This window comes from Ceratotherium simum, chromosome 10, assembly GCF_057802395.1.
Source record: "Ceratotherium simum simum isolate JZ-2026a chromosome 10, ASM5780239v1, whole genome shotgun sequence".
NCBI lineage: Eukaryota > Metazoa > Chordata > Mammalia > Perissodactyla > Rhinocerotidae > Ceratotherium > Ceratotherium simum.
In genome coordinates, this window is record NC_141909.1 from 31,059,722 (window position 1) to 31,074,034 (window position 14,313).

Genomic DNA, 14,313 nt, shown 5'->3' on the forward strand with positions numbered 1-14,313 from the left:
TTGAAACCTAGGATAAATGATACTTCTAAAATAAACATCTCAGAATCACACTTGTGATGTTTTCTCTCCTTTTTTGGCAAAGAGTGGAATGGAGAAGATGAGGGAGGTTTACATTTGGATATGTTTTAAATTTTAAAAAGCTGTTCTTTTAAATTTACCATCTGTTACTTCAGTGCTTCCAAGTGGCTATGGGAACTGTTCGGGGATACCAGACAGAACCATGGTATAATCGGGTATGGCTTGACCCCTACTGTGCCTTTCTCATGGAGGGAGATCAACTCATTGTGAGTCTTGTCACATTACAAGAGAGTTTCTCTGCAAATATGTTAGCCTTCTGGTTAATGCACAGTAAAGTAAGAATTAGTTATAGACGTTCTGGTGAGTCATTTGAATTAGAAGGTGTTAATTCTGAGAAGAAAATTCCACCATCCTCCTGAGCTGGACTTCCACACATACTATAATACTTCAACATTTTTATACAGGTCTTAAATAACATCGAGTAAATGTGTCTAAGCCATGCAATCAGTCCTTGCTTACAAAAGAATGATCCATACAGTCAGTTTTCAGATTCCATCCCTTTCCTAGAGATAATTTTATTTGAGTTGAAGAAATTACTAGAAATATATTGTTGGTAGTAGTGTTGATATGGTTATTTTGAGACTGTGATGTGTGCACTATGGTATAAAGCAAATGAGCATTATGTTTGTGTCATTGATAACGGCATGGGAGAAAAGCGATAATCACTAAGATGAGTGAGTTTAACCTTATCATCCTGAATTGAATTGAATTGGAATATCAGTGTAAATTCATTTATATTTTTTAGTAAAAGAAATATTTATGTTTAGCACTATCCACTGAAATGACCTGGAGATATTTACCAGCACAATAGCAATGAGTAACCCTGGTGCCTAGATTTTGGTCTTTAAATACCCTTTTCATAGAAAAAGACCAGAGTTCTTGAAAAAAGAGGCTGGTTGGAGGTCTAAGGTAGGAAATGTACTAGATGAGCCTGAAACTTTTTATCAGAGACTAGTGGGACTATGTCAAAAGGACTCAGGAGTCAACTTGAATAAGCTCCCATTGTGCAAAGATGAGATGATTTACATGTCAGTAAGGACAATAACCACCATGGCTTGAAACACATGTAATATGTTTAAATCCATGAGTTCAGAACGATACTTAAATACATAGGTCATCTTTGGAGAATACTAGGGCTTTGAGTTATTATTTTGAAAACTGGTAAATAAAGGATAAAGCCTTTATTCTGCCTTTTCTATACAAATTCAGGGCAATCAAATTGTTGATGAGAGAAAGTATCTTTTTATAGATGTATTCTGGCTAACAAACAAAAAGGGAAAAACAGAATGAAAACATTACATTTGGCAGTCTCCGATGAATTGCTAATACCACAAAATGAAAGACATTATGTGTCTCTGATGCAAGTATCCAATATCGCTTATTAAGTAGTCTTCACATACACACACACACACCACCACCACCACCACACCTGAATTTGACCACATCTCAAGACAGAAATACAGGCATTGAGAAACATGCATGAAATAAAACAAAAATATAAGCTGCAGGAAACTCTATGAGACAAGTGACCCAGCTGCTTCTTCTCTTTCTCTCCCCCTTCTCCTCTTCCTTCTTCTTCTTCTTCTACAACAAGAACAAAATTGCAAGAGAAAATAAAGAGATGGAGAAAGAATTTATAGATTAAAAAAGACACGAGCATATTAACCAAACACAATGTACAGAGCTTGTTGAATCCCGTTTCAAACTTTAATGGAAAGAGAACATGTACAGCACAATTTGGGAAATGTGAGCACAGCTTGGATATTTGAGGAGATTAAAAAATTATAGCTGATTTGGGAGATATATTGATGATATTATGTCATGTTTTAAAAATGTAAGCATAGTCAATGTAATATAGCAAGCATACTATGTTAGCTACATTGAACCAGTCTCCTGAGGCCAGAGGCAAGTGGAAATACGATGCGGATGGAAGCGTGGAGGGGTTATCGAGGTGGGAAAGGATGGTTTGTTGCTTCTTTTTGCCAAGAGAATGAACTATAAATCATATTTCAAATTTGGTTTTAATTCACCCTGAAGCATCTAGATCAGCAGTTTAACAAATGAACTGATGATACTGTTAAGGCACATAGATAGTGGAAAAAGTTTCTCTCTAGCTCATTTTTCTCTACTAAGGAAAGAAATTTTGTAACAGATGCAAGCATCTCCACATTTATTGGACTTACATACAAGTCAATACCTTACAAAAGAGATAAATATACGCACACATGCCTGCATTTTAGAATTTTGTTATTTGTTAAAATTTGGTAGAATCTTAAGATTTTTTCCTTTTCTCCCCAAATTAACCATCCAATGTCAAGCCAGAAGACAACCATCAGAGTAAAAAATAAGAAAAAAAGAAAAAGGAATCTTTGAAGCTGAATATTTTGATGCTTACATATTTAATTTTTCTTCCTGTGGTATATATTTCCTTTACGAAATCAAAGTATCGTGGAATTAAGCACATCAGCAGTATATTCCCACAGTATTTCTCGGATGATTTTGCCTCCGCTTACAGTTGTTGAAACTTTTTTCCCAGGTTGTGACATCTCTGAAAAGGTGAGATATCAGATCCAGAAACACATGTATGTAAAAAGAATAAAACATAGTTGGTGTCTGGTGAGTGGAAGTTATTATTATTGTGTCAAAAATATTTATTAGTATTGGTGTGTGCTTTGATTTTCCCCATTTCCCTGCCTGTCAAAGAAAATCTGCATTGGGGAGCCCAATTTTTCATCTCTTCCTACCTCCTAAAGGAGATGGATAATTTTGTGCTGAATTTAACCCTAAATTAATCTCCCCAGCAATGTGATGAGAAAGAGGAGAAAGAAAAGGAGGAGGGCAATATTAAGAAGGGTGGGAGGTGAAGAGGTTTTTTGGGGAGGGAAGGTAGTGTTGGGGATGAGGGAAGGGGATTTTAATAAAAGTGGATATGGAGTATGTACTTGGATATTCTTGAACGTCCTTTGAAAGTCACTAGTAAAAGACAGAATTCTTCTTAATTACATTTCAAGAGTTGAACTACACTTCTTGAATGTAGCACTGTCGTGGGACTGAACGTCGAGTGTCACTGGATTTACAAGGCTTACATTATTATTTACTTGAAAGTTGTATAGTAAAGGATTAATCTAGCCCAAAGAGAGGTTTATCCTTTGCCCTTGGCTCCTGGGAGATCCTTGGAACGTTCTGCCTGCTGAGTGTGTCTTTGTTCACCTGGGGGCCTGGGGCCACTCCAGATACTCTATGCTAACAATGTGATTTACGGTAGAGGCTTTGGGCCATACCGGATCAGCTCTATCCCTGGAGGGGCTGGAGACTAAGGTCAAATATGTGAGCCATCAACGAAGTCTACACAACTGAACCCCAATAAAAACTCTGAACACCAAGAATGGGATGAACTTCCCTTATTGTCATAACTCAGTGAGTGTTGTCACACATCATTGCTGTGAGAGACAGGCACAGTCCAAACAAATCTACTGGGAGAGGACAACTGAAGCTCTGTGCTTCGTGTCTCCTGGATACTGCTGTATGTGTCTCTTCCCTTGGCTGACGTTAATCTGTGTTCGTTCACTATAATAAACTGTAACCATGAGTATAACCAGCTTTTCTGAGTTCTGAGAGTCCTTCTAGTGAATTGTCGAAATGAATGGTGGTCTTGGAGACGTCTTGAACTTGCAGCTGGTGTGAGAAGTGAGGATGGTCTCGAGGACCCACAAACTTTGCAGAAGTGCATGGTGAAATATATTTCTACACACAAATGTAAGATGAAAGTATTTATGGAAAAGCCTAAAAGTGAAAAAGGGAACCACATTTAGGAGGAACAAGTCTAAAAATGTAGACTGGGGCTGGCCCGGTGGCGCAAGCAGTTAAGTGCGCATGCTCCGCTGCCGTGGCCTGGGGTTCATGAGTTTGGATCCCAGGTGTGCACTGACACACTGCTTGGCAAGCCATGCTGTGGCGGCATCCCATATAAAGTGGAGGAAGATGGGCATGGATGTTAGCCCAGGGCCAGTCTTCCTCAGCAGAAAAAGAGGAGGTTTGGCAGATGTTAGCACAGGGCTGATCTCACAAAAAAAAAAATTAAATTAAGTTAAAAAAAATAAAAATGTAGACTAATAAGCTGTATTTTCAGAAGAAATATTAGAATACATATTCAAAACAGGAAAATATGGAAAATAATATGTCTTTTAAATGAGTAAATCCTAATCTAACATTTTTAATAGTGATAAATATAATAAGTTGAAGGCATGTGATAGATATAATAAACATTAACTTTAGTACAATTTTTATTTGGTACCAAGGTTTGACTCTTTAAAGCATCTCATGTTAAATGGGATCCAAAAGGACTGTAAATTCAACTAATTCAATAGTGACACATGCAGAGTACAAAAAGAAACTCATGAACGAGGAAATCCATACAAACCCATGCTAGGACCAAACTTATTTTGAAAAGGTATGGCATAAATTGATCCAGAATCATAAAAACCACAAGTTAAGTAGGAGTTAGCAGTGTGTCATTGTAATTCTAAAAGTTAATAAAATATTGAATTATCTCTGTGTGTGTTTGTTGTTGTTATTATCTACTACTTAATGAGAGAAATCATACAGTATTTGACCTTCTCCCTCTGACTTATTTCACTTTGCATAATACCCTCAATGTCCATCCATGTTGTCACAAATGGCTGGATTTCATCATTTCTTATGGCTGAGTAGTATTCCATTGTGAATATATACCACATCTTCTTTATCCATTCGTCCCTTGATGGGCACTTAGGTTTCTTCCAAGTCTTGGCTATTGTGAATAACACTGCAATGAACACAGGGGTGCATGTATCTTTACGCATTGGTGTTTGGTGGTTACCAGAGGGGAAGGGGGAAGGGAGGAGGGCGAAAGGGATAATTCGGCACATGTGTGTGGTGATGGGTTGTAATTAGTGTTTGGGTGGTGAACATGATGTAATCTATGCAGAAATAGAAGTATAATCATGTACACCTGAAATTTATACAATGTTATAAACCAATGTTACTGCAATAAACAAAAAATTTAAAAAAAATAATAAAATAAAATAAAATATTTAAGGGCATAAAAAATATTGAATTATCTAAATAAAAGAATAGCTTGTGAGGCTTAGTCTGTCACGGTGTTCTATTCTGGTGAAATCATTTTTAGATTATTGTATTCATTTTAAAACTCCATATTTAGTGAAAGAGACTTCAGCATGCTGGTTTCCAGTCCTAGCTTTGCCACTGACAAACTGGCTATATCATGGAACTGTTCAGGGACTCAGCACTCTTTAGAACTCTTCATCTCCAGATCCTGTAAATTGAAAGCATGAGGCCAGAATTATATCAAATAACCACACAGGTCTAAAATCCTTTGTTCATCAGGAAAAGACATTATTGAAAATGACTGGAAGGTTTGTTCACAATGTCTTCATATACAAAGAGATGTTATATAGGAGACCCTGAACTACCATCCAATGATAAGCTATCACAGGGGATGAGTCAGGAGCCCCAGCTAACAGGGCCCTGTGCCGAGACTACAACCTACTCCCACAATCCATTTCTCCATCTTCCTTTAGTAATAGAAACCTCCAAAAGTGTTAGCAGACACGTCAGGAACTACGTTTCATAACCTCCCTCGTAGTTCAGTGTGGCCCGTGGGCTATGAGTAGCCAATTGGATACGAGTGACAGGAATGGAGGCAGCTTCTTCATCACATCCTTTCTTTCTCTCTCCCCTCAGGCAGGGGCACAGTCATGGAGTCAGTGAGCCAGCTTTGATCATGAGTTACTAGAGGATGGCAGTACAACAATATGCTCTAGTGAGTTTCGTGGACAGAGTTTACTTCTGTTCTGCTATGAGAAAGAGAAAAAAATATCTATCTTGTTTGAGCCACTGTATTTTAGAGGTTCTTTATTACAGCCACTTAGTTGCGCCCTAAACTTATTTAGAAATCAGCACTAGAAATAGGGTGTTATCAAACAAACGCCTGAAACACGTGGTATTGGCTACCCGCTTGTGTAACAGGGAATGAGGAAATAAATACTGCAGGCTGGAAATCTGATTATTCTTTTTATGCCATGGCAAAACATTTAGCAAAGTTCTCACTTACTTTAGCTATGGAGTCCATGATTCAAGGATAAAAGATTGGAAAAACTCAGAATAATATTATATGTTGCCTGCTCCTTACTGCATTTAACAAGACACCATGAGAGAGGTGAAGTAAGGCATAAATTAGCCAGTTTGCAAACATAAAAGCTTAGACACTGCAGTTCTGCTCTGACACCTGTAATCTAAATTGACTGGGAGTCTGGTGATTGAGGGCTTAACCAAGCTAGAAAAGCCAGCTGCAACTTTATGAGAAGGAACAAGAGATATCACTGTCTCTCAGAAATTGAACCAGGGTCTTCCATTAAATGCTCCTCCTTAGAAAATAAGAATCAATTTATTTGTAAAAATCACTTAATTGAAGGAAAGAGGGAGAAGCCAAGCACAGAGGACAGCAAATAAGAGAGGGGAATCTGTAGATGGAGGAACTATGACTGCCCAAAGCCTTTGCTAAGGTTACTTTCATATGGAACCTACTAATTTTTGAGCAAATTGGTCTGCTGAAAAATAGAACATAAACTAGGCTTATTGAAGTCTGTGAGAGCTTGCTATCCCGCCAACTTTGCAGCAACACCTTGGCCTCCAAATCCATACCTCCAATGCCCATTTCAGATATGACTATTGTGGATAATGGACAAGGGAGGTCCTCTTAGAGAGCAGAACCAGGTTAAATCAAGGAACTTAATACCAGAGGGGACTTTTCACAATTGCTGCCCAGCAAACGTTGTTATCTGCTACAGACCACTGACTGCTATGTGTCCCATTCTTCCCTTTTCTGAATAAGGGTTTTAATTGTGATTACCCTGCTCCTACTTCACAATTGTTTATTGGATGTCTGGGGGGATAGACAACTCCCCTTTCAGTTTCTGGGTCCCTGCACTGGAAGGAGTCATGTCAGGACCTAATAAAGGGCACTGAGAGTCAATTAGAATGCCTGGTCTTTGAACTGGGTGATTAAATAGGACCTAGGGATGCGCCTGCTTGAGGGGTGTGATCTGTGTGTGGGAAGAAAAGAGGCACTTGGATACTTGAGGAGGTAGCTAGAGGAACATATTTGTAATAGATTCTACTCTTTGTCCCCAATATCCATCCTCCCATCTTCCCCTAGTAATGGAAACCCTTCAAATTTAATTGGGACACATGGCTAGAGATTACATTTCATCTTCTTGTACAATCCACCTAGCCATGCGTCCCAAGAAATGTCAAAGGGACACAAGTGGAAGTGTTGTGTGCAACTTTTGTGTCGCATCTTGAAAAAGGAAGAGGGCTGCTTCCACTCTCCCTTTCCTGTGTGCTGGAAAGAGGAAGCACTGGCGGTGAGCCTGCTTTGATCTCGTAGTAAAAGTAGCCCCCTAGGGGATGGTGGAGCAACAAGACAAAAGAACCAGCATCCCTGGGTGACCTCAGACCAGATCTGCTCACCTTTCCTGGACCACAACCTAACTCTGGGCTGTTGTGTGGGAGAGAAATAAATTTCTGTATGTTTGGAATGCTGGACTTTCTGGATCTCTTTTTTCTATAAGCTTAGCCTGTACTCTAACACAACAGCCATCATTTGACAACGTCTCCACTCCCAGCATTAGTGAGATGGAGTAGGATTTTTTTTTTTTTTTTGGTGAGTAATATTAGCCCTGAGCTAACGTGTATTGCCAATCCTCCTCTTTTTGCTGAAGAAGATTGGTCCTGGGCTAACATCCGTGCCCATCTTCCTCTACTTTACATGGGACGCTGCCACAGCACGGCTTGACAAGCAGTGCGTCTGTGCGCGCCTGGGATCCGAACCTGTGAACCCCCGGCCGCCGCAGCAGAGTGTGCGAACTTAACCGCTATGCCACCGGGCCGGACCCAGGATTTTAATATTAACTTCTCAATTCAATTTATTAAAAAACTTGATATTTTAGAGTAGTTTTAGACTTACTGAAGAATTGTGAAGATAGTACAGAGTTCCCATATATCTCACACACGGTTTCACTTATGATTATCTTCCTACATTAGTATGGTACATTTGTCACAACTAATGAATCAATTATAAACTAAAGCCTTGGATGTGAGGGCAATCTGGCTGTGACATCTGTCACCCCATTGATTGCCAGGGTTGATTTGGTTGATCTGGCTGGCTAGGCAGGTGTCCCCTTCCTCCCTCACTGCTCCATGCGTGTCCCTCTCAAAGCTGTGCACTCGGTCGAAGAGGATGACCTTCCCCGATAGAGGAGGACCGTTCTTCAGTCAAGGGTATGTGAGTAACAGTGCTCCCCTGCTAGAACTTCCAAACAAGGTCTCAAGGTCTGTTTGTAGGAGAACATAGGGAGGGCAGTCAAGCTTCCAAGACTCCAGACATATCCAAATGAGGCGCTGCATGTGGCAGTCTGCCTTTCTTTAAAAAAAAAAGAAAAAGAAAGAAAAAACAAAACTAAATCCTATATTTTATTCAAAATTCTTTAGTTTTTACTGAAGATCCTTTTCTCCTTCCAGGATCTCACCCAGGAACCATATTACATTTAGTCATCATGTGTTCTTAGGCTCTTCTTGGCTGTGACAATTTCTCAGATTTTCTTATTTTTGATGACTGAGAGTTTTGAGGAGTATTGACCCCTCAATTAAGATGCATCTCATGTTTTTCTCATGATTAGACTGGGGTTACGAGTTTTGGGGAAGAAGACTACAGAGATAGTGTGCCACTTTTATCACATCCTATCAAGTACCTACTAGCAATATGATTTATTATTGTTGATGTTAATCTTGATCTCTTTGCAGAAGCAGTGTTTGCCAAGTCTCTCCTCTGTAAAGTTACTCTTTTTTCCCCAATCCCATACTGTATTCTGGAAGGAAGTCAGCATGCGGCCCACATATAAGAAGTGAACAGTTATGCTCTACCTCATTGAGGATGGAGTAGTTACATAAATTATTTGGAATTCTGCATGGAAGATTTGTGTCTCCTCCATCATTTATTTGTTCAATCATTTAGTTATACCAGCATGGACTCACAAATCTTTATTTTATACTTTGGGTTATAATTCAATACTGTATTATTTATTTACTTGCTCAAATTGTCCCTGCTTTGGCCAGTGGGAGCTCTTTCAGTTGACTCCCATGTCCCTTCCACATATGCACATCATTTTCTGTGTACGTGTGTGTTTGAGCACTTCCTTATTTTCTGGCACCAGGTTCATCTTATATACATCCTGTACCAGTCCTAGAACCAGTCATTTCTCCAAGGAGCTTTGGTCCCTATTATTGGCATTAAAAATCAAGATCTAAATTCATTGCTTCTATGCTCTCTTAGCTGACAGAGCAAGAAAATATATGTGTGTATACTCACCCATGTATATGCACATATCTATAAATATTTCTATATGTAACCATCCATATTTATATTAAACTAAACATGAATTCATATTGATGGCTCCAACTCTTATTCATTACCATGTGGATCATTCTAGTCTCTTCTTCTTGCTTATCTGTAACCTCCCACTCCAGTTGTGAGAAATCTGCCACCATCTACTACCTGTTTACTTAATTCTTCAATTCCAGTATATATGCATAGTGTTTTCAGCATTGTTAACCTGTACACCATGAAAAACAACCTTATCAACTAGAATACAGTGTTCATGTACAGTTACTTTTATCTTCAGTCTTACACACTGTTGCAGGAGGTCATCGAGAGGACATGACTGCCAGGTTGACCATGAGCCTGACCAGGGCAATTGGAGGCTCCTCACCCTCTCCCCTGTCCTTGGAATGTGCATTCGCTTGCCTTCTCTGCTCCCAGAAGCTGCCCCAAGGATAGAGCCTTGAGATAGCAATGTGATGATGAGACTCTCTGGACTGTGTACGTGACTGAACCCCGTTAAGGCCTCCATATAAACTTCTTTTAAGATTTGGCAGGCAGGGGCGGACAACTACTCGTCTTGTGGCCATCCAAGACAAGCCTCCTAAGTAAGTTCCCTTGCTTGTTAAAACTGCCACCCACCAATCTGGAGTGGTCTTCCTCTTTTTTAGATCTCTCCCTGCCCTCCAAGTATGGAGGCGGGTTTCAGACCACAACCGGGAAGCTCCCAAGGAGGTTGTGAACCAACACACAATCTACTCATTTCCAAAGTTACTTAGGTCAGCACCTTTCCCTCTCCTCCCCACACCCCCTTTAGTGAGACCGTTTCATACATTTGTAATACAGTTAGAGTCATTTGTCACACTCTGCATTCTGTCCTAGCATCTCTGCCCCTGACCACCTAAATGAGATTTTTAATTTGCGTATGTTAAGGTTCATTCTTTGTAAAGTTCTGTGGATTTTGACAAATGCTTAGTGTCATGTATTCACCATTACAATATCATACAGAATAGTTTCATTGCACTAAAAACTTCCCTGTGCTTCACCCATTCAACTCTCCATCTCCCCAGCCCCACTCCCCCTGAACTCCCAGCAATCACTGATCAGCTCACTGTCTCTGTAGTTTTGCCTTTTCCAGAATGTCCTATAAGTGGAATCATACAGAATGGAGCCTTTTCCAGACTGGGTTTATTCATTTAACAATATGCATTTAAGAAGTATCTATGTTTCTGCAGACTTGATAGTTCATTCTTTTTTATTGCTGAATATTACTCCATTGTATAGATGTACCACAGTTTGTTGAGACATTTGTTTATTGAGGGATATTATGGTATCTTCCAGTTTTTGATGATTATAAATAAAACTGCTATAAATATTCATGTGCAGCTTTTTGTATAGACATAAGTTTTCAACTTAGTTGGGTAAAAACTTAGGAGCACAATTGCTGAATTATAGGGTAAGATTATGTTTAGCTTTGGAAGAAACTGCCAAACTGTCTTCCAAAGTGGCTGTGCCATTTTGTATTCCCATCAGCAATTAATGAGAGTTCCTGTTGCTCTGCATCCTCACCAGCGTTTGGCATTGTCAGTTTTTAGCCATTCTAACAGGCATGAAGTAGCATCTCACTGTTGTTTTCATTTGCATTTCCCTAGTGAAAAATGATGTTGGGTATCTTTCTTACATTTATTTGCCATCTGTATATCTTCTTTGGTTAGGTGTCTGTTCAGATCTTTTGCCCATTTTTTAATTAAGTTTTTTATTTTCTTATTGTTTAGTTTTAAGAGTTATTTGTATATGGGGGACAAGTTCTTTATCAGACATACGTTTTGCAAATATTTTCTCCCAGTCTGTGGCTTATCTTTTCATTCTCTTAGCAGTGTCTTTCACAGAGTACAAGTTTTTAATTTTAATAAAGTTGAACTTAATTTTTTTCTTTTATAGATTGTGCTTTTGGTGTTGTATCTAAAAACTCTTCAAGCTCAAGGTCATTTTGTTTTTCTCCTACGTTTTCTTATAGAAGTTTTATAGTTTTTCATTTTACATTCAAGTCTATGATCCATTTTGAGTTAATTTTTGTGAAAGACGTAAGGTCTGTGTCTAGGATCTTTTTTTTTTTCTTTTGCATATAGGTGTCCAATTGTTTCAGCACCATTTATTGAAAAGGTTATTCTTTCTCCATTGGATTGCCCCTTTGTGCTTTTGTCAAAAGTCAGTAGACTGTATTTGTCTCAATAAAATTTTAACCTGTTCATGAAATCAATAACATTCAACAATATTTTAATGATTCAAATCTAAAGGCATAAAATGAATTCTACTAAATGTCAACATTCATTTCATGATTTATATTTTTAATAATCTATTATGAAATGACCTGTCTCTTGCCTACTTCTTCAACTTCATCTCTTCATGTTCACTAATTCCAGCCTCCTGGCAGTCTTTTTTTTCCTAGACCACACCAAATTCACACTTGCCTTAGGGCCAATCACTTCCTTGTAGGAGACTTTCAATCTAATTTGCGTCTATGGGCCTGAGGGGCCCCTGAAGCTCATGATCTTTCCTTTTCTCTTGGGAAAGGAGGTAAAATTAACAAATTGTGACTGTCAAGAAAGTTATACCAGGAACTGAATGTTCCTTTCTACCAGATACATTATTCATATTGCAACAAGGGAAGAGAACATGTAATGTTTATAAAATTCCTGCGAGAAGTCTCTCCTAAATCAGAAATGATGATGCCTGTTTAATGTTTCTTTTCGGAAAACAGAAAGGGACTTGATCCTGAGGGTGAGGTGATGTCATATCCGGCCCATTGTTTCCATTCCAGGTGAGGTCTGGTTCAGACCCACCTTTGACACAGTCCCAGAGCGTGCCTGTATCCTTTATCCAAGTGAGCAACTTCAGCCTGAGGTCCAGGACGAAGCAGCCATTTGGGGTAACCTACTCCTTGGCAGAGAGTTGAAAGCTATCTGAGTAATAGTGGAATATTTTCTTGCATGAGGAATAGAGGAAGCTTAAAAATCCTTTGACTGGTCTCTGTCTTCTGGCATCTTTGAACTTTCATCTCATTATGTTTAAAAGAAGGCAGAAAAGGTTTAGCCCAGAAAATGGTTTGATTTTGGCTGATACTAAGACAGCTCCTCCTGGAGTGCTTTGCCCCAAGTTGGTTCCTTCTCATAGTTCAGCTCTTATTTGAAATATCACCTGATGACATTATTTTTGAAACTACTCCGTCTAGTCACTGTGTTTTATTTCCTTCATGGGTCTTATTACTTTCAGAAATTACTGTGTTTCTTTGTTTTCTGTCTTTTGAACTGTTCTTCCACCCTCCCTTTAGAATGTAGATTCCGTGAGGGCAGGAACCTTGGCTATTTTGGCCCTCACTAAGATCTGGGATATAGGTTCTAAATGAAGATTTTTCAGTTATCGAATAATAGAACAAATGAATGAATGATGGTAGATTATAAATCATGCATTTTTTTCTACAGAGCCTAGAATGATTGGGCATTTCAATATATTAATGAGAAGAATGTATCAAAGAGAATACAGAGGCAATGAAATTAAAAGATCTTTTCCAGGTGGCATTTACAGTAGTCCCCCCTTATCTGCAGGGGATACATCCAAGACCCCCAGTGTATGCCTGAAACTGGATAGTACCGAACTCTATATATACTGCTTTTTTCCTTTACATACATATTTGAGGTGCGATAGCAAAATTAGCACGGATTTTTTTTTCCGTCTTCACAATTTCATGGAGAGAAGATTCATTCTTACTGTAGATCTTAGCAACCTCAGCATATGATTTTTTTCTTTCCTTATTAAGTAGAGAACTTGAACCTTTTCACTTAAAGGAAGCACTTGAAAGTTTGTCTTTGGCATATCCGACTGCCAGCATCACTACTCTTGTGCTTTGGGGCCATTATTAGGTAAAATAAGGGTTACTTGAACAGAAGCATTGAGATACCGCGACAGTCTATCTGATAACCGAGATGGCTACTAAGTGACTAACAGCGGGTACCATATACAGCGTGGATGTGATGGACAAAGGGGTGATTCACTTCCCCAGTGAGCAAGAGCAGAAGGGCAAGAGATTTCATCAGCTACTCAGAATGGGGGCATGCAATTTAAAACTTATGAATTGTTTATTTCTGGAATTTTCCATTTAATATTTTTAGACCAGGGTTGACCGCAGGTAGCTGAAATTGCTGAAAGCAAAACTGTGGATGAGGGGGGACTACTGGACTATAAGGCAATGATGATGCTCATTCTCCTTTCTTCTAGTGAAAAAACTAAAACACTTAACTCATGCATTTGAAGACTTCAGTAATATCTCAGAAGCCACAGTTCTCAAATGGCAGGACAAAGATCTAGTCAATAAGATTCAGAATGGTGCCCAACATTTGTGTTGTGATAAAGTCAAAATGCAATTCTAAAGCACATACAAAACATTCAACAACTCTTAGGCATCTAATAAAAGAGAAAACCTAAGAATAGGGTAAGCAGCAGGAAGGGATTCATAGATCCATGCAATGTTTGAGCTGGTGGGTACATTAGTGAGCCAATGTTCTAAACCTCACATTTTAAATAGCAGGGAATAGGCCCCTGAGGGAAATGGCCTGCCCAAGTTAATATAGATATTTATGGGTGCCTCTGGGAACTGTTGAGTACTATGGAATAGGTGGAACTCTAAAAGTAATTTATTTACATTGTACCAAAATAACCAGTAAATTCAGCTGTGCCAAAAAAAAATCACCATCATCATTGTCAGTTTGCCATGATGTAGACCAAACAGTCACTTGTTTTGG